A 21,093-nucleotide genomic window follows, 5' to 3' on the forward strand; every position below is an offset into this window, starting at 1 on the left:
TCCTAATTGCGAATCACAAGGATTTGCAATTAGGGAATTTCAAAACAGTTCCTACATACATCTGCCCCTTAGTGTTGTATTTGGCAGATTTGCCCAAAAGTTTACAGTCCACACTGTTGTTTTTATCAAACATTGGAACGTCCCACAGTTCCTGCCTCCTTTATATAGGTAATTTCATTATATTAGATGCTAATCCGATTGGCTTTAAAAGGAAATTGTAAGAATGTTGCCACTATTGTAAAAAAAAAAAATTAGTAGTGAATTTTGATAAAACTAAAACTATGACACTTGGCAAAACGAAAATGGCGAGATGTTGGGTTATTGGGGACACGCGAGTTGAGGAAGTGTTACAATAGAAGTATCTGGGATGATTTTTACTAAATCTCTTTCTTTGAGTTTGCACTTTGATATGTTGAAATCTAAAACCTGCTCAACCATTAGTGGCTTGAAAAAATGTAAAAGTGACTATGGTGGTACTTAAGTTCATCCAGTCCTTGCTGCGTTTAGGGCTATGTTCCTTCCACACTTTTTATATAGTGTGGAGGTACTGGGTTCGAGTGGATTTCCAGATTGGGCAAAGTTAGAGGGGTTGGATCTAAAGAATTTGCTCCCCCTACCAAAATGTACCATGGCCCAGGCAATAAGGATGGAGAGTAGATTAGAACGATGGTCAATGGTTGCTCTGGTTTGTTCATTGAGATCCTAAGATAAATTAGTACAACCTGAGCAACCAAAAGCAGACTCAGTATGTGGAGATGAGATAATGAAAAGTGAATTAAATTGGGCCAGAGAGGTTAAAATCCTTTTGATTGATATAGCTGCAAATAAACAATTATAGCATTACTTACTCTACCACCATATCAAAGAATGAATTAAAGATGAGGGGGCAGCGGGTTGGGTGGGAAAAAGATTGGAATACTTAAGAAAAAAACTATCTATAGTTGAGATCTGTGAAGTCTAGGAGTCTAATATTACTCTCCATTATTTGCATAAGCTGCCCAATCAGACAATGGGCAATGTAATTCTAAGGTTCAGAATTGGTTTGCACCCACTGCAATCCCACCCGGGATAGCATTCTTTAAAAACGCTGAAGGTTTATTCAGTTGTGGGATAAATATTTATCTAATGGTCTAAAACATTGCATTGGATTGTTTCTATTTTTGAAATGCACACCGGAAAATGTTAAAACCTCTTTGTAAAAATATAATATAAGAATGAGCTCGAAAGCAAAATTATTTCTGCTTCAAATGCAATATATGGGTGTAGCCTGCACACTGGCTACATTTTTAATGGTTTTAAAAGATGTCATGCCTGCAATAAGTTCTTCCTATATACTGGATTGACTGTCTCAGCTCTGATATGAAGACAATGAAGTCATCCCAGAGTTCCTTGAATCAGTCCTCCATGAACTGCTTCAGGGTGGGGCCCTTTGTGTCTTAGGGGCTCATTATGATCGTGGGGGGACTTGGTCTGCCCGCCACCATAGCGGTGTTTGGGAACGCCCACCAGACATGCGGTGGTCCCACCACTGCTATTAGGATCCACCTGCCATAATGGCGGGCGCATCCTGGGCCTTTATCATTGCAGGCAGTGCTGCTGGTTGCCGCACCGTCTGCAATGATAAAGGTGCATGCACCGCATTCCCTGCTCCAGGAGGCAGGCACCACACGGTGCCTGCCACTTGGTGCATTGAAAAATTAGTATTATTTTTTTATAGCGCAAACTCAACCCGAAGGTATCAGAGCGCTTTACATGGGCAACAGTTAATTTTTAGGCACAGGGAGATTAAGCAATTTGCTCAGAATATCAAGATGTTTGATCTTCCCGCCAGACTTCAAAGTCTGTTGGTCTAGCCGTTAAGCCACATCCTCCCCCCTTAAGTCACAACAATGAGAAATAAAATCCTGTGCAGGTGATATTATGCGTACACTACTGATACTATGCTGTACCTGAGAGGGAGCACAATCTGCAGTACTAATGACTATGTTCTACCTGTTCTGTGGACTAGAGAAGCTTGTAGCCAATGGCCACGTGGTACATGTTCGTGGTTGAGAGGGGAATGTGCACTGCTAGTACCTGTGTGATATCTGTCTGCGTGGAAGCTTGTACATCTAATGCTAAAACGTACCTGTTCTCAGTGTTCTAAAGAAGGCAACATGATTGGCCTGGCCACAGGTCCTTTTGCAAACACCCCTCGATTTCATCGAGCTGAACAAAAAGAAGCCATATTCTAACCTGTGAGCGCGACTAACAGTGCCCTGACAGCCCTGCTGTTTATCACTGCTGCTATTGCAACCTGGACATGCATTATTCCTGAAAAGGAAGTTATTTGCAACCCTGGCCTATGCACTAAGAAGAAAGAGGTTCCTGGGTGAGGGGGGAGGAGTTGCTCTGCTCAGGGTGTGCTTCAGCGCCGTTGATTCTTTTGTTTCGGACTCCGCTGCACTGTAAATTATTTCGTAATTCAATCCATTGTTGTGCTCTATAATGGAGAGGGCAGCAAGTGCGCGCGTTGATAGCATTGTTAAATCTCCGTGGTAACTACACGTCTGTTTGCCAATACAGAATACGAAGCTCTCCAATCAGTAAGACAAGGTTGTCGCCACCATGACAAGGCACTATTGTAAAGTGACAGTCTATAAGAAGGGGTTTTGACAATATCACAGTAGAATGAAAGCCTGACACTATTTTATCGCAGCAAGAAGGAAGAATTGTGGTCAATTATATGATCTTCTCTTAAATGCATGGAGCGGGTAGGTTAATTACACGATATAATCTCTTAAATGCATGGAGATAGAGATTAGTATTTAGTTGTGGTATGTACTTTTAAATATATATATATATATGTGTGAGCGTGTGTGTGTGTGTATGTATATATATATATATATATTTGCAATTAACAAACAGTTCAAATGTATAGCTGCAAATTAAAATTAAAAAAAGCACTGACATTTGCATGTTATGGTCGTGCAGTATCTATAATGCGCACAACAACTGTACAGTACATCATTTGCACACCAATGCAATGTTCACCACCTCACCCTTAATGAAACAGATACAACTACAAATGTAATGTTAACCTATAGATGAGATTACGCATCACATTACCCTTACCACTTTGACAGAGACAACTATGAATTTAGTATCATTAAATGGTTTGATAATGTGTTGTTTTTTACTTACCTTTTGCTTCTAGGTGCTGTTATTTGTTGCAAAAAATATTCCATTATAAACATTGCATTTGGCATGCCGTAATTGTACTTTAACTGTGGTGAATTTTAGTTTTTTTTTTAAATATACGCTATGATACTATAACCAAAGCAAACAATACCTTCACTTTAATGTTTGTTTTTTTTCATGCTTTTTAAAAAATCATAGACCCCACCCATATGTTCACTGTGCCCAATCCTCCGAGGTCAGCAAACCCCCGCTACCCCTTGCCTTCGGCCATGCACACTAAAATTGGATGCAGGGCCGGGCAATTCTTTACACCCAACTCTCCATGAGTGGCCAACACACACAGTGCTGTGTGCAACTGGTATTGGCTACAGAACCTGGGCTATGGCGAGGTCCTGCTCTTAGGCATCAACAGGCTCTCAACCCCTGAGTGTGGCTCTTGGTCAAGCTCAGCAGTGGGACACTGAATATTTTTTTTAATTTTTTTTTTTTTTTACAGGATTCCCAAAACTGCAGTGCATCAATGTAGCTGAAGCTCCCTGGTATAATCGTGGGCCTTTATATTCCGAGGACTTTCAGACTTGCGGAGTGCGGCGGTGGTGGTCCAGCCACGCCGCACCGGCAGTCCGACCGCCCCAGTATGAGTTGGGCGGCTGGACTGCCCTGGCACAGCTGACACCGCCAGGGAACCGCCGTTCCCTGGCGGTTTTGCGGAGGTCAGATGCTGCAATGTGCTTGTGCCCCCCCAGTGCGGATGCACACCAGTTCCACACGGCATGGACTTTTGAGACCATATCGTGCAGGAATCTTGTCGTGCGGTCCCATTGTGAAGCCTTTTTCAACTGCACCACCGCCTTTAAAAGAGGCACCACCATGGTACTGCAAGTCTCCCACCAGCCGCAACACTTTTAAATTGTAATCTGGCAGTGCAGGGGCGTGGCAGTGGTGTCCGGCCAGCTCTAGCACTTCGAAAACTCGCAATCGAACCCATAGTGTTCAGCAATTTATGCTCTCAAAACAGCAGATCATTAGCAGGGAAGGTATGAGAGTGGAAAACAAAGATCTAAGAAACCCCAAACGAAGCTAATACTATGTAACATATCCTCACGGTATTGGAGTAAGACTAAAAGATCTCTCAACAACAGGAGTAAAGTCCCATGTGAAACAACTTAGCAGTATAGGACTCAAAAATCTATAAATAGTATGCTAAAGATGAAGGAACAGTCATGTTGAGAATCGCTCCTGAAATAAGTTATAATTTGAGGCCCTGGGGAGTGTGGCCAAGCAAGATGGCCAACAGGACGTAAGCTTCCAGGCTCTCTGCCTTTTCACTCTAATCCAGCTGAATCCTGCCTACCTGTGTATCCCACAGGCGCTGAATTAAGCCTTAAGGGTAACTGATACCAGCTGGGGATATGCATCGCTGAGGGGGCCCGTGGAGTAGCCTGAGGTGGCCATCAGCAGTAACGGCCTGCCGCATACAACACAGTGTGGCTGGAAAGAGCGGAGTACGGCGCCAGGGCCGGTTTCTACATGCCTGCGTAGGCTGGTGGGGGGTGGTTTATGGGCCATGCCCTTATACACCTTGCTGCTTTCCAGGACTTCAGAAGGAGGGTGGGTAACCCAATACACCCTTGCGGGCTTGGGCAAGTAACGTCAGATAAAAGAGTGCCAGCAAGGGAATTTATTTGAATATGAATTACAGCAAAAAGAATCTATATTTTTTAATTAAAGATCCAAACTCATAATATCAGTCGCTGAAAATTTAAATGTATTCCGTACCTCTTAAAAAAAGTAATGTTACCACACTAACTAGTGAAAGAGAAGAAGAAAGCAACACAGGAAGTCTTTATATCAAAAGTCTTGTTATTTACTTATTGTATCAAATTATCAGGGTACATGTTAAAATTTTACAGGGTGCTCTCCTCCTTGAAACGCCATGAAGTCAGTATAGCCTGTCTGCAGGCGACACACCTGGGCGATGCCAGACTGAGCTGTTGGACTGAAGATTGCGGGACCAGGGTTTCCATGCCTCCTACTCTAGATACGCCAGGGTGGTGCTGATTTAGGTAGCCCCCAGTACATCGTTCTCCCTCACATATGTCGAGGCTGGAGTAGAGAGCAGGTACATCTTCCTACAGGGAACCCTGGACAGGAGGGCTGTGACCATGCTTAATACATATGCTCCTAAAGGGAACGACCCACACTTTTTTACATGATATAGGACCTTGTTGCATAGGATGCAGACACACCCCGATTCTAGTTGGGTGACTTTGTTTGTGTGATGGATGAGGACCTCAATAGACTGCCTCCTAGGGAGGGCACCAAACCTCACTTGACCAAAACTCTCATGGAGGTGATGGCCAATCTAAGGCTTGCTGATGCATTGCGAACGCTTCACCCATTGCACCAGGTGTACACATGCCACTTCTTCCCACATAACACGCTTAATAAGTTGGACAGGATACTTGTCCCGATAGCTGAGCACATGACTGTCACACACTTGGCCAGATTCCTATTTGATCATTTTCCAGTTTATTGCACGTGAAGGGGGGGTTCTGTGAAACAGAGATTGGTGTGGAAGTTTTTGGAGGGGGTGATTTTGACAAATGATGTGGGAAGGGAATAGTTGTCCCAGTCTTTAACCGACTGCATGTAAATTAACTGGGGATCCACTGCACCCAGGCAATGGAGTGGGAGGCAACAAAGGCGGGTCTACGGGGGACATGCTGGGGGCGCTGCACTAGTTGCAGGCATACCTCCTAGAAGCAGAGACAGCATTGGCCGTCCTGCAACCGAGGGACCCTACTAACCCAAAAGAGTGTAGGGAGGAATCTAATGTACGTCGACGTATAGCGGACACGTGGAACAGGCTGGACAAGTTTACCCTGAAGCAAAATAGACAACAGCTGCACAGGGAGGGTGACAAGTCTGTTGGCCTTGATCCTGCACAGGCAGAACATAGCAACCCTGACTACAAACTTTGTGAATCCAGGGGGCACGACCGTTCCTTCAAGTGTGGACATTGTGTCCCCTTTTTGGAGAAATCTAGAGGGGGCATATATGAAGGACTTACAGATCACACAGAAATGAGCCAAGACATTCTTGGAAGGCCTGGAGCTCCCTAGGATAGGGCAGGTACATGCTAAGGAATAGGACTCAGCTCTCGACCTTGAGGATCTGCCTGTGGCGTTGTGCATGCTACCATGATTAAAAGTTCCCAGAGGAGATGGGCTCCAGGTGGAGTTTTACTGGGATGTTTCGGCTGCTATCACCCACGGCCTTCCCAAGTCTTTTTGGAGGCCAAAGAGATGGGGTACTGCTGACCTCCATGAGGGAGGTGGGCATTTATATGCTGCCCATGCCGGGGCAAGTGGGGGCAGCTCACCATGATCAATTCAGAATTCAAGGTTTTATGCAAACATTTGGCCAATCGCCTCAACCCAGACATGGTCGACTTGGTGCATGAGGATCAATGCAAATTTATACCAGGTGGTAGCATGGGGATGAACCTCAAATGCTTGACACGTGCTGCATGAGGTTGAGGACAGCAGCCATGAAATGGCCTTGGTCTCTATAGTCCTGAAAAAGGCCTTCAATAGTGTTGATTGGGGTTTCCTGCTCAAAGACCTGAAGGTCATGGGTTTCAGCCACAGTTTCGGGGCTGGATCAAATGGCTTTACACCAAGCCCAGTGCCAGAGTGCATGTGGGACAGTGCCATTCTGACAGGTGGGTACTGGGCAGAGGGAAGTGGCAAGGTTGTCCCCTCTCCTATTGGCTCACTCAATGGAGCCCCTGGTGATGCAGTCCCGACGGGAGCTACACGACTAGGGCATAGAGCTGGGGAGGTGCGCCATATCCCTATCGCTTTATGCGGACAATGCCTTGTTCTATCTCAGAGCCCCTCATGACTCCCTTGGAATCCTGTTGTGACTACTAGACACATTTTGGGCCCTGTCTGGGCTGTGGATCAACTGCAATTGGTCCTTATTGTTACCCCTCGCAGCATTGGTGGGGGCCCCTGATGACTGCCAGCCTGACATTGGCCTGAGATTGAAGGAGGGTCACTTCCGCTAACTGGCAATCATGGATGCACATGCGGTTGCACATTCCAAGGAAAAACAGATGAGACTTAACTTGGAGAGGGTAGTTGACCCGCTGCGTGCTTCGGTTGCCTTCTGGAATACATTGCCACTGTCACTTAAGGGTAGGATAGCAATCTCCAAAATGGTGCTCCTGCCGTGCTGTTTGTATGTCATAAAGAATTCCCATTGTTCACTGCCCTCAGGCAGCTGGAATCAATTCTTATTTCACTTATCTGGGCCGATAAGCGAAGCAGAGTGGCCTTGACCACTCTGACCCGGAGACATGAGGAAGTCGGGCAGAAGGTACTGCAGCTTGAATTCTATTACTATGCTGCATATATGAGGTACAATGCCCAATGATTGGAGGGTGGTGATAGCTGCGAGAAGTGTATGCTGGCAGGGATGGTTGATATTGCGGAGCTCCCAAAGTTGCTGATGGAGGGCTCTGGTGTGCTGTCTGACATGCCATTCATGGTCAGACAGCCTGCTCACATATCCTTCGAAGGGCTCCTTTTCAGGGAGAATTACCGGTATGGATTCTTGCGCTGATCCAGCACATGGTCAAAACGTCCTTACAGGCTTGGGGGGACAGGGCTGTGAGTTACTGGGAGACCTGTACTTCAATAAGCACTTCATTTTGTTCGAGAACACACAGGAAGAGTTTGCACTAGGACTTCGTCACTTCCTACATTATGCTGACCTGGCCCAGCTTCCCGGGCTGACTTCGACTACTTTCTCTTGGGGACCTACTAATCCTACGGGTCTGGGCGACACTTGGTGTCCCTGCTATATAAAGCGATGGTGGCGGACACTGCAGATTGCCAACTGTGAGTCCAGGGGCCCTACAAAGCCAATCTGAGATCCCCATGGGCGACAATGAATGGGCTTGCGTCTGTGCCCTTACTAAGACCATCTCTAAGACTGTCTCTGGTAATGTCCAATTCAAGCTGATCCATTACAACTTCATACATCTTACATACATGACACCCTTGGCACTTCATTGGATGTCCCAAAGCAGGTCAGACACGTGCCCTCTCTGTGGGCTCTAGAGGGCTGACTTTCTACATCTGCCCTGGGATTATGAAAGGGTGCAGGACTTTTGTATATGGGTAGTAGAAAAACTCCTGCACCACTTTGCTACAGGGCACACTCACCCCACAGTTTTGTTTATTGGGAAATCTCAGTAGTCCCAAAGGCCATAAGATGGCAAATACATACTTGCAGCTCACACTAGTTCTGGCCTGATGCAGAGTGGCCATCACGTGGATGGGTCAACGTGCCCCAAAGATAGAACATTGGCTCAGGGATGTAGGGAAATTGACCCTAGTAGAGGAGCTCCACATGAAGCTGAGCAGGAGAGATGTTAAGATAGGGGATGACATACTCACTTGGAGGGCCCTGGGAGACAGATTTGCAGCCCTGGATAATGCTTTGTCAAGTCACAACAGTACTGACACAAATAATTAGACCTGTACTGCACTTAGTACATGGAGCAGTAGATGCATTATGCCCGGGATACTCCACTTGTACTCACACTGTTTAATCATTCTTTGTGGAATCGTAACAGTTGTTCTTGAATATGGTCTTGTTTCCTTAACTGCAAACTGAATAATGTGACCACTGTTTTGAATGCTGCACTGTTAGTTAACTTGAAAATGATAAATAAAGGTTTTAAAAAAAATATGAGGCCTCGGTTAGAGTTTGACAGTGTGAGGAGTGTCCTCCTACCCTGCTAAGCCTGTGGATTCCTCATTCCATTTAAAGGTGTGGTAACCACTGGGTTACCATCAGCAGAGTATCAGTTGGTTCTATCAATGGTAATCCTTAGCCTGGAAGCCTGTCAGTCATAGTGGCTTTCACCCCACCGTATTTAGGATGGGGCAACCATTTCTGGTTTTCGCTGTAAGTTTCTGCTATGGAAGGCATGGTCGACATGGGCAAGGAAACTATATAATTGCCCCAAGGAGCAGAGAGAAAACTCATTGTGTGTCAAGGGCATTTGGTTTGCTAAGAAAAACAAACTCCATCTTGGGGAGCTTTTTAACAAAAAGCTGCCAAGCTGCCTCTTCAAACATGGAGCTCACTCATCCAACTGTCAGTCCTGTGAAGGGAGGAATAATGTTGAAAGTCATAAGTCTTGAGTTCCAGCATATTTGTATGGTAAAGTTCATATTTCTTTGACCACAAACAGTGTATAGATCAAATTTGGAAGTGGGCATCCCAGCCTGTTAAGGATGCATATGCAAATATGGTCTGAGAAGGTCAGCTCTTTTGAAACAGTTCCCTTCACTTGATTCTTTGTTTTACACCTCCATCTGATCAATTCTTTGTCCTATGGCATTACCTTCAATTTGACTTCCCAGTTCTCCTGGTCTTGAATCCACAGTTTTTTCATGCATTATTGGAGAGGTCATATGAAAGACGTGTCATGCATAGGACACTAGATTAATGCAAAAGGCTATTATTCCCAGTATGGATGGTTTTGCGACATGAGTTACTATTTCTTCAGTGGCGAAGCTAGGCCTAGGCTGCCTGTGGCGATTCCTGCAGCCGCGTCCCAGAAAAAGCCGCAGGTAAGAGCGGGGGGTCGAGGGGGAGGCCACCGCCCCCAAAACTCGTGCCGCCCAGGGCTGACCGCCCCACCCCCGCCCCCCTTACTATGCCACTGCATTTCTTCATAACAGTAGACACTCTGGGCCCGATTCACAGAACTAACTTAAGGCAAAATCCTTAACTGCCTACTTTTGGTATTCACAGAAGTTAGGATTTTGTCTTAAGTTTGGCTTAAGACAAACTTAAGACAGACTTAAGACAAAATCCTAACTTAAGTCTGTCTTAAGTCTGTCTCAAGTCTGTCTTAAGACAAACTTAAGACAAAATCCTAACTTCTGTGAATTCCAAAAGTAGTAAGTTTAGGATTTTGTCTTAAGTTAGTTCTGTGAATCGGGCCCTCTGTCCCACAAAGGGGACTGCTCCTATTTTGTGTTCAGAGTAGAACCTCAATAGTCTAGAGAAACTATTTGATTTTGCATAGTTGACATGGAGACATGACTGTGTTGAAATACCATTGAGACTGTTCTGGTGAGTGTGCTTTTATTAGCTAGTTGTCTAGTTATGGATATATGTAAGTTCTTTCCTTCCTTATATGTGCTGTCATGGTCTTGGAAAGCGTCCTTGGTGCAGATTTCAGCCTGAATGGGATTATTATGATTTAAGAATGTGATTTTCTCACAGTGAATCTCAAGAACGTTTGTTGTTTTCATTTTATATGGATAGGAAATAGGTGTCTTGCAAATCCAACAAACACATTCTATTTCTTTATGTGAGTTGAGAATAAATTTAATGTAAAGCCATTATCCTAAGATTTATGTTTCTGATGTACGTCTTGTTTGACTAAAGCCCAAGATGAGACAGAATCCTTACTAATCCATTCTCGAGGCCTGTTGGAAACTACAATCATGTGTGTGGTGTACCTCCAGATTTTTGCCATGACTGTTTCTGCTGGCTGTGGAACTCTGTGAACTTTACCGCTGCTGACCAATAGTACATTTCCTGTTCTTCCCCTTTCAACATGACAAAATGTCATTCCCTAATTGTCATATTTAGATTATTTATAAGAACCTAGTATATGGCACAAAAGGGTAACGATGTCTGTAAGTTAAAAGCAATAACTGCAGCACCTAGTGTGGCATCCACAGTGACAGTGTAAACATGACTGCAGACCTACACTCTGTAGCCTGGCTGTGCAGTTTTAAACTGCAAATGCGACTTGTCAAAATACCCTCTTCTGATAGGCTTCAGCCTTCCTTTTAACTATTAGGAAGTCACACCTAAGTAGGCCTTTTTGCCTATAAGACACAGTGTTTAAAAGCTGGACATGTAAAAGTTTAACACTTGGCTGTTCCATAGGAAAGCATTGGGGTATAATGTTAAATTTAATAATTCAATAATGTTATCTCCGACTAGGAAACCCTTCCAAATTTCATTTTAGAAATATTTATTACAAGCCCCATTTACTGGTGAAGTTGGATTTGTAATAAATATTTTGGAAAAGCCAGGAGGGAATTTTTTGCTTCAGATGCTATCCCCAAGGTCCTGGACCCTTGACCTGAATCAAAATATACTCCCCCGAACAATGGAAACTTGGGAGTTTATGGCTCCAAAGACCTTCATAGGACTAGGACCAACCTGCCAAGCCGATCCGCTGAAGGTGCGTTGCCACTGAGACAAAAATTCAGGTTGGTCTGAGCTTTTTCAGTAAATCAAATTTGATTCAGCAGGACAATGCAGAGAAGCTATACTGCCTGGCAGAGCCCTCTTTGACTACAGCCTGTAGGCTTGCCTCACTGGAAGAATTTCAGCTTTAAAACAGCAACTAAGGCCAACAGTAGGAATCTTCACCTGGTTAAGTCATTACAACTATTCAGCCAGCGAGGGACCTTGGGCGTGAAATCAAATTTCTCTTGCTTTGAGCTTACCCACCAAAAATCATTGTTTTGGAGACCTCTGCAGCCCCAGTTTACTGCCTTTCCCCAATGTGGACTTTTGACATCCATTTAAGAGATTACGCAGCCAATTACAATGTTGGCCGGAAAGCCTCCGAGTGCTTGTTGGAAGCTTTCTGACCGCGGTCAGAGGCTTTCTGACCGACGCGGTTAGTTTGCGGTCCGCCTGCCAAATTACGATGTCGGCAGTCGGAACCTAAACCCGCCAGTCATTCCAAAGTGGTTCTAACTGGCTCTCGGAGTCGGACCCGCACTGCAATCCCCTCTGAATGCCGTTCCCGTCATCCGGATTATGAACAGCCTTTCTGTGCCAGCCTTTCCAACATGGAGAGGCTGTCGGAAAGCGACTTTGTAGGTCCCTAGCAGGACCCCCTTGCATTTGCAGCCTATGGTTGGTGGCCGAGGGGGTACCTAGTGTGCCCCCCTGTAAATCCCTGCACTGTGTGGCAGGCACCTGGGCCATAACACAAGCTCCCATTGAGAAATGGGATTGTGCGACCAAACAGTGTTTGGTCGCACCGTAACCAGAGGTCGGATGGTCTTGATCAGAGGCAACTCCGAGCGACATCGTAATAAGCCCCCAAGTTTGCAGGTAAAACGTCTGACTGGGTTAAACCCGGTTTCTATATCTGACCTGTGCTCCATCGTGGTCGGCCTTAAATTGCACCTAGGTACAGGTCAAGCCCAACCAGATGACCATGGTTGGCATTTAATGTTTTTGGTACTATTTTTACCTTAAATGTGAAAAATACATAATTACAGTTTCCCCTATTGGATTATTGTTTTTTTAGTGTAATTTTAATTCTTAAAATATTCTCTATATTTGTAAATTAGTTTGGGATTTGTCTCGTGTTCTAATTCAACTTTATTACTGTTTTAGAACTGCACAAATACTTTACACATTGTCTCTAAGTTAAGCCTGTGTGCTCTGTTTTATAGATATCTGGTGGCTGAGTGTAATTTAGTAACTTTAGAGATTTACCCTAACAAGGACTGTGGTATCAATTTAGATAGGTACCTACCCCCCTCAACTAAGGCCCCAATTTCTTACAGGGCCCTATCTTGTAGATAAAGCATATCTTATGTAAATACCTTTGCAGTAATTTAGTGGGGACATGATATGTTCAACCTATGTTCTCAGTGTGTTCAGCTGATGCTCTTGCACACATTTTAGTGACACCATGCAGGTGGAGAAATTTATTTGATTGTGCACCCTTTTTGATGATTTGTAAGATCCACTTATCTGAAGAAATTCATTTCCACTCTTCCAGGTGTTTTGATACAAACTCTCTATTGGTGTTGGATGGATGCACAGCTCAAAAGTTATTTGATATTTGAACCAAATTTGGGGAGGGTTCTGGTGCACCAAAAGGGTGGCGTCGAGGGTCCCACGACGTCAATACAATGCTGAGATAGTGAGACTAGAACAATCTAGAATCATCCCCCGTGGGCACTCGTTAAATCGTCTTCTGAATGAGGAAGACTTCCAGTTTGAGGTTTTTCTCAAATGTTCATTTTATTTCATGATTGACATTTAAAGTCTTTTTTGATTATTTTTGCAAACAATTTGATAATATCAGGCAATGTCCATTTCAAAATCACCAATGCATTTCGGGCATTAGATTCATGCCCTTCATCAGGGAGACGACACTACAAAAGATATGTGATGAGTGACTGTTAATATATGATTAAAAACGGGTAAACAAACAGTTAAAGCAACATGGTTAACTCATTAGCATTAGGCTAAAAATGTAATGTACTAGTCAGTTGTTAAATTGGTTGGACTTCGTTGTACCAAAGACAGGTTATTGCAACAGAAAACATTCAAATAAAGAACAGTGTGTCAGTGTCACTTACATGCCTTTCCAAATCAGAGGTTCGAAGTCTAGAAGGAAAGTAAAGGGACTGGTTTACTATTAGTGCGGTCTGCGCGGTCTAAAAGCGTTATTAGAGGGATGGTCAGTGAGAAAAACGTTGGGATAAGACTAACCTGAATAGTTAGATTCCGGGTGTAAATAATCCAGTGCTCACTTCGGTAAATGCGGCACGAAGAAGACGCGCTTCCCTATTCAAACAGAGAGTTATCTGGTCATGTGGGTAGTCACATGACAAAAAGGATAGAAAAAAGACTAAACGTAGTTGGGTGGTTCCACTCGCTAAAGCGAGGGTAGATATCCATCTGCAGCTAGATGCCCACTCCAAAAGGTAAAACAATTTAGCACGAACTCATGTTTACCAGTTGGCAATATAATCTGGAGTATGCTACGCAAAAAAAATAAAAAAATAAAAAAATGAAATTAAAATCAAAGGGCTCGATCCACTGTGTGTTGCATGTGGGGAGTGTGAGGTTGAGAGATTAGTCTGTTGCGCCACCGTAGTGGTGGATGGTATCAACGAGTGTTAGACCTTAAGCCTAATGTTAGTTAGGGATGAGTGTGATGAGTGTCCTGTGTGAAATATACCAACGCAATAGGCACAATAAATGATCATAGGAGCAATTAATTACAGGTAACATGCAAGTTCAATTCTCTCATTCAAGCCCATTGGCTTCTGGGTTGACAGTTTCTGGATCCATTGATTTTCTCTGCGGAGTAGATGGCTGGAATTGTCACGACCTTCAATTTTAGGAACAGTTTCCAACACAATGAATTTGATCTGTGAAATGTTATGTTTCTCTTCCGTGAAGTGCAGTGATAAGGCTGATTTGATATTTTTTAGTCTGATGTTTGACTTATGTTCAGTTAAGCGCACTTTGATGCGGCGCTCAGTCTTGCCCACATACATCTTGCCACACGGGCAACGTATCCCGTATATTAGGTTGCTTGATTCACAAGTTGCATTAACCTTGAGTTTGATTCGATGGCCTTTGGATGGGTGGTTTATGCTACTGCCTCTGATGATGTTATTACAGTGACCGCAGTTGAGGCACGGTCTAGTACCAGAGTAAGTGGTCTTGTCCGTGCTGGGGTTTTGTAGGATTTCTCCCAGGTTCTTAGCTCTGCTGAAAGCAAAAAGTGGTGGTTGGCTAAATGATTGTTTAAAATCAGGTTCAAGATTCAGAATTGACCAATGTTTGCGAATGATTTGTTTGTATCTTTTGCTGGCTTTTGAAAATTTTGATACCGCCACTATCCGTGACTGTTCTGTTTGTGGTTTGTAAGTGAGTAAGGTGGTTCTGTTGATGTTGTCAATTCTCTGTCTAGCTTGATTGACCACAGATGGCGGATACCCTCTTGCTAGAAACTTGCTAGTCATTTCTTGTAGTCGTACCTCCAAAGTGGTTTCATCCGATGTTATTCTCTTCACTCTCGCCATTTGGGAGAATGGTAAATTGTTGATTAGGTTTGGTTCATGAAAACTAGAGTGTAGCAGCATGTTATTTCTATCCGTAGGTTTCACGTAAAGGTCCGTTGTGAATCCCATGGGGGTTCTTGTCACTTTGGGCAATTCGGCAGCGCCCGTGTATGCTAACATCTTCATGCAGTGGTATGAGAACCAACACATTCTATCTAACAAGGAATGGACTGACAACCTGAAAATGATCGTGAGATACATCGATGATCTCTTCATCGTTTGGACTAACACCGAAGAGAAACTCATCAATGCTCTGATGAAGTTCAATGACATCGACCAACGCATCCAACTGACATGGGTCACATCCAATACTGAAGTCAATTTCCTGGATGTTAAAGTGACAAGAACCCCCATGGGATTCACAACGGACCTTTACGTGAAACCTACGGATAGAAATAACATGCTGCTACACTCTAGTTTTCATGAACCAAACCTAATCAACAATTTACCATTCTCCCAAATGGCGAGAGTGAAGAGAATAACATCGGATGAAACCACTTTGGAGGTACGACTACAAGAAATGACTAGCAAGTTTCTAGCAAGAGGGTATCCGCCATCTGTGGTCAATCAAGCTAGACAGAGAATTGACAACATCAACAGAACCACCTTACTCACTTACAAACCACAAACAGAACAGTCACGGATAGTGGCGGTATCAAAATTTTCAAAAGCCAGCAAAAGATACAAACAAATCATTCGCAAACATTGGTCAATTCTGAATCTTGAACCTGATTTTAAACAATCATTTAGCCAACCACCACTTTTTGCTTTCAGCAGAGCTAAGAACCTGGGAGAAATCCTACAAAACCCCAGCACGGACAAGACCACTTACTCTGGTACTAGACCGTGCCTCAACTGCGGTCACTGTAATAACATCATCAGAGGCAGTAGCATAAACCACCCATCCAAAGGCCATCGAATCAAACTCAAGGTTAATGCAACTTGTGAATCAAGCAACCTAATATACGGGATACGTTGCCCGTGTGGCAAGATGTATGTGGGCAAGACTGAGCGCCGCATCAAAGTGCGCTTAACTGAACATAAGTCAAACATCAGACTAAAAAATATCAAATCAGCCTTATCACTGCACTTCACGGAAGAGAAACATAACATTTCACAGATCAAATTCATTGTGTTGGAAACTGTTCCTAAAATTGAAGGTCGTGACAATTCCAGCCATCTACTCCGCAGAGAAAATCAATGGATCCAGAAACTGTCAACCCAGAAGCCAATGGGCTTGAATGAGAGAATTGAACTTGCATGTTACCTGTAATTAATTGCTCCTATGATCATTTATTGTGCCTATTGCGTTGGTATATTTCACACAGGACACTCATCACACTCATCCCTAACTAACATTAGGCTTAAGGTCTAACACTCGTTGATACCATCCACCACTACGGTGGCGCAACAGACTAATCTCTCAACCTCACACTCCCCACATGCAACACACAGTGGATCGAGTCCTTTGATTTTAATTTCATTTTTTTATTTTTTTATTTTTTTTGCGTAGCATACTCCAGATTATATTGCCAACTGGTAAACATGAGTTCGTGCTAAATTGTTTTACCTTTTGGAGTGGGCATCTAGCTGCAGATGGATATCTACCCTCGCTTTAGCGAGTGGAACCACCCAACTACGTTTAGTCTTTTTTCTATCCTTTTTGTCATGTGACTACCCACATGACCAGATAACTCTCTGTTTGAATAGGGAAGCGCGTCTTCTTCGTGCCGCATTTACCGAAGTGAGCACTGGATTATTTACACCCGGAATCTAACTATTCAGGTTAGTCTTATCCCAACGTTTTTCTCACTGACCATCCCTCTAATAACGCTTTTAGACCGCGCAGACCGCACTAATAGTAAACCAGTCCCTTTACTTTCCTTCTAGACTTCGAACCTCTGATTTGGAAAGGCATGTAAGTGACACTGACACACTGTTCTTTATTTGAATGTTTTCTGTTGCAATAACCTGTCTTTGGTACAACGAAGTCCAACCAATTTAACAACTGACTAGTACATTACATTTTTAGCCTAATGCTAATGAGTTAACCATGTTGCTTTAACTGTTTGTTTACCCGTTTTTAATCATATATTAACAGTCACTCATCATATATCTTTTGTAGTGTCGTCTCCCTGATGAAGGGCATGAATCTAATGCCCGAAATGCATTGGTGATTTTGAAATGGACATTGCCTGATATTATCAAATTGTTTGCAAAAATAATCAAAAAAGACTTTAAATGTCAATCATGAAATAAAATGAACATTTGAGAAAAACCTCAAACTGGAAGTCTTCCTCATTCAGAAGACGATTTAACGAGTGCCCACGGGGGATGATTCTAGATTGATACAAACTCTCCCACTGGAGTGGAGTAGAAATAAAAGGAAGTGGGATACTCTTTGTTTTGTTTGGTGTCTGGATTTTCCAGATAAAGAGGACCACTAATGTTGCTGTTGCCCTCTTGTGATAAGGACATTGTTATTGTTGCTGTTACTGTTGCCCATATGGACGGCAGGTCCATAGGGGTGATATAATCCTCAGCCTTAGTAACAGGAGACTTGGCAGCACAATCGGGATTTGAGCATTTTATTTTCTTTGAGACCCACTGCTTTAAATATCTTTATCCACTTCCTCATCCTCTCCAGCTCATAAACTGTATGAGCACAGAATTGAGCTTGATAATGGAGGTTACAAATTTGTAATATGGCGTACGGATACAAGGTTGTCAATTTTCGCAGAGAGGCTGTGACAAAAGTGTGCAGCTGACAAATCCGTCAAATCTATAGCTGTCCTAATTGCCTGGTTCCTTACCAACCGACCCTCCTGAATTACGTCTAGGAGGACTTGCCTGCATTCTTTTATCAGGTCTTCAACAAACGCAGACAGTGTCTGCCACAGTAGCCTATTAAATCTGCCCAATATCCTTTATCATTAGCAGTCTTGAGTGCCACTGCTGCTGTGCCACGTACACCTGCAGCCTGCAGCACCTTGCTTTCACAGTCTGAGGCAGCTGGTTTTTTAAAGCCGTTGGCGGCTCCTGAAACAATATTTGAGTCAGGTTTTGATTCCTGACGGAGGTAGGAAGGATCTTCCTCCAATGCTTACAGGTCTTCTGCAACCTAGGAGTTGCCATTTCCTTGTTGGAGGGGTAAGGAAGGTTTCTTTCACCAATACCAAAAACCAGTTGTAATGAAGACTTTGGAGATGCTCTAAGCTGAAGTGTCTCCTTGAGAAAAAGATACAGCTGTCCATTCAGCTGAATATTCAGTTTGCCTGCTTCTCTACATGTACATCTTAAAAAGTAGAACTACTAATCAACCAAGGATATGCGTGTAGAAGATGTTGCTGGTAAAGTTGGGGTGTATGTCAAATAACATTCTGATGCAGAGTAAGTTGATGGAGATGATGATCTGGAAGGTGATCTACTCCTTTTACCCCTGTCCAGTGTTGCTGCATGAGGTGATGTCAGGTCATGGATTGGTTCTAGCGGAATGTCAGGAAAGGGAATCTTTCTCTTTCAAAGACTTTTTTGAACAATCATGGCTTTAATTGCAGATCCAGAGGTGTTAAAGCATCCTGAATAGGATCAGGAGCAGGTATTACTATACTTGCCGGTTTTGCCGGAAGAGACGAAATGGTATCGAAAATCAAAGATGTTTTGCTGATGAATCTGGAAATGGTGCAATAGAAGAGCATCTTGACAAGTTATTGAACAATGTGAACTTTGACACTGATGTTTGCTTTCATGGCAATAAGAGGCTTTGCGTCAATGCTCTCTATGGAGATCTGCTCGGCATAGAAGAAAGTTTCACTGACAAACTCCTTGCCATTGATGGTCTGGCATCAGGTCCAGCTTCTTCATTGTCAATATCATACAGGGCTGGACTGGCCGTAGCAGGCACTAGATGTTTTCCCAGTGGGCCAGAAGGATGGGGGCCAGTCCTGGACGGGTGTGGGGCGCTTTCGTTACTGGTGGACGGTTTTTCTCCAGTGCTCCAATATCGGTACCATGTAACAAAAAGCAGCAGCAGAGTTTCCCACCATTGATTCCCCCCGCGCCGTGCACCCCCCACCCCCGCCAGCCCAACGTAATTGCCCGGGCTGGTTTGCGTTCCCAGTCCGACCCTGATATCATACCACCATTCTGCCATTCGGCAGTGAATATGTTGGCCATGGTAGGCCTTGACTTTGATCAATGCTCTCATGGTCTTCTGGAGCGCATGGCATGATAGCAAAGATGTTTATGCTGCCTCTTCTCTTTAGATCTACCCTCCTGAGAATCTTTTCTTGGGGACGACATAGATTCAGTGGAAGGCTTACCCTCTCTGAGCTGCCTCCTGTTTTCTCCTTGTCTCCTGCTCCGCATATAGATCTGAAAGCTGCCCCCTCAGACTAATGCCTTTCGTGTCCTTTAGGGTCCTTGGATAGTTTTTGCAGAATCAACTGTATTTTACTGATTGTGGAGGTGAAAGACTCAGTACACAGACAGAATGAGGATCAGTGGCAATCTTCATCCTCACACAGGAATGGTACTTCATAAAAAAGTGAAGGCCTTGTGAGTATAAGATATAAGCATGGGCGGATTTTGCGAATTGGCAATCCGCTAACTTGCGTATTTACGGATTCGCAATCCGCAAAATCCGCGAACTCTCGCGGATTTGCGGATTTTCCTTTTTTTTTTAGTTCGCAAGGATTTCTGCCTGTTCGCGAGGGTTCTGTGCCAGTTCGCAATTGCGAACTTACTTGTCGGCTCGCAACGGCCGCGACTATGTTGTTTCTACATCTGGTTCATCATCACAGGTTCACAGCACCCTCTGTTTCACCACTGCCACCCTCTGGTACACCCATGCCACCCTCTGGTACATCACTGCCACCCTCTGGTTGGTTTATCACTGTAGATTATGGGGGTGAAAAAAAGCAAGCACACCTGCCCTGCTTCAACTGACATGAATTAATTTGGGGTTGATTAATGTGTCACTGAATTTAAACTTCCAGTCTGGCTGGCACCTGCTTCCTTATCTGTAATTTGCTTTCTGTTGCAGTGCAATTTTTTTTTCACAGGACCTTTGTGGCCTATAGTTGCAAGTAGGCAACTGAACTCTGAAGGGGCCCCTCAGGAAGCACTACAGGGAATGGTTACTAATGATAAGATTGAACTTTTGCACCTGCTGAGTGCTTTCAGTTTTGTCTGTAATTGCTTTCTGTTGCAGTGTAATTTTTTTAACAGGACCTTTGTTGTATACTTGTAGCTATTCTCTGAGCCTGCTGTGAGGGTCAGAGCAGGGTCATAGAATAGTTGCAAGTAGGCAAATGAACTCTGAAGGGGCCCCTCAGGAAGCACTACAGGGAATGGTTACTAATGATAAGATTGAACTTTTGCACCTGTTGAGTGCTTTCAGTGTTGCAAAAATCCAAATATCCAGCAGCATCCACAAAAAGTAATCCTTCCAGGTCAAGATCAAATCAAAGTGACCAGCACATGAAGAAAGCACTGGGAGGAGCCTGGTGGACAGGAACAGGAAGTTGGAGACTGTGGGGCACTTCCTTCCTCCCACCCCCACCCCCCAAAATGGACTCCTTGCAAAGAAAAAGTGCAGGCAAATGTCAACCTGAGGAGTTATTCTGATAAAAATCATAATTTTCAAGGTTTATGCTGCCTGCTGGTGGATTTCTTGTGCGAAATTGCAAATTTTGCAATCTCGCAATTGCGAGATTGTCGCAGCCCGCCGCATCTACGTGTTCGCAAGTGTTTACTCCCGCGAAATTGTATAGTATTCTAGTTGGCAAGTGCGACCAAGCAAAAAATCCGCTTCGCACGGATTTTACGAATTTTCTGCAAGTTCGCGGGAGTTTTACCGAAAATCCGCAAAATCCGCGAGCGGAACGGATTTTACGCCCATGCTTAATAAGATACCTCACAAATGTGGGGAATTCCCGTGGTTTTGATGAAGAGTTGTGGAAGACATCAG

At 43.9% G+C, this 21,093-nt stretch overlaps 1 protein-coding gene across 4 annotated transcripts in view; it reads right to left on the bottom strand.

The window, feature by feature from the left end:
- Nucleotides 1-21,093, bottom strand: part of GRIN1 (glutamate ionotropic receptor NMDA type subunit 1) — a 778,837-nt gene that overhangs the window by 484,366 nt on the left and 273,378 nt on the right. The window lies entirely within an intron of this gene.

Source organism: Lissotriton helveticus, chromosome 5_1 (assembly GCF_964261635.1).
Source record: "Lissotriton helveticus chromosome 5_1, aLisHel1.1, whole genome shotgun sequence".
In the NCBI taxonomy this organism is placed as follows: domain Eukaryota; kingdom Metazoa; phylum Chordata; class Amphibia; order Caudata; family Salamandridae; genus Lissotriton; species Lissotriton helveticus.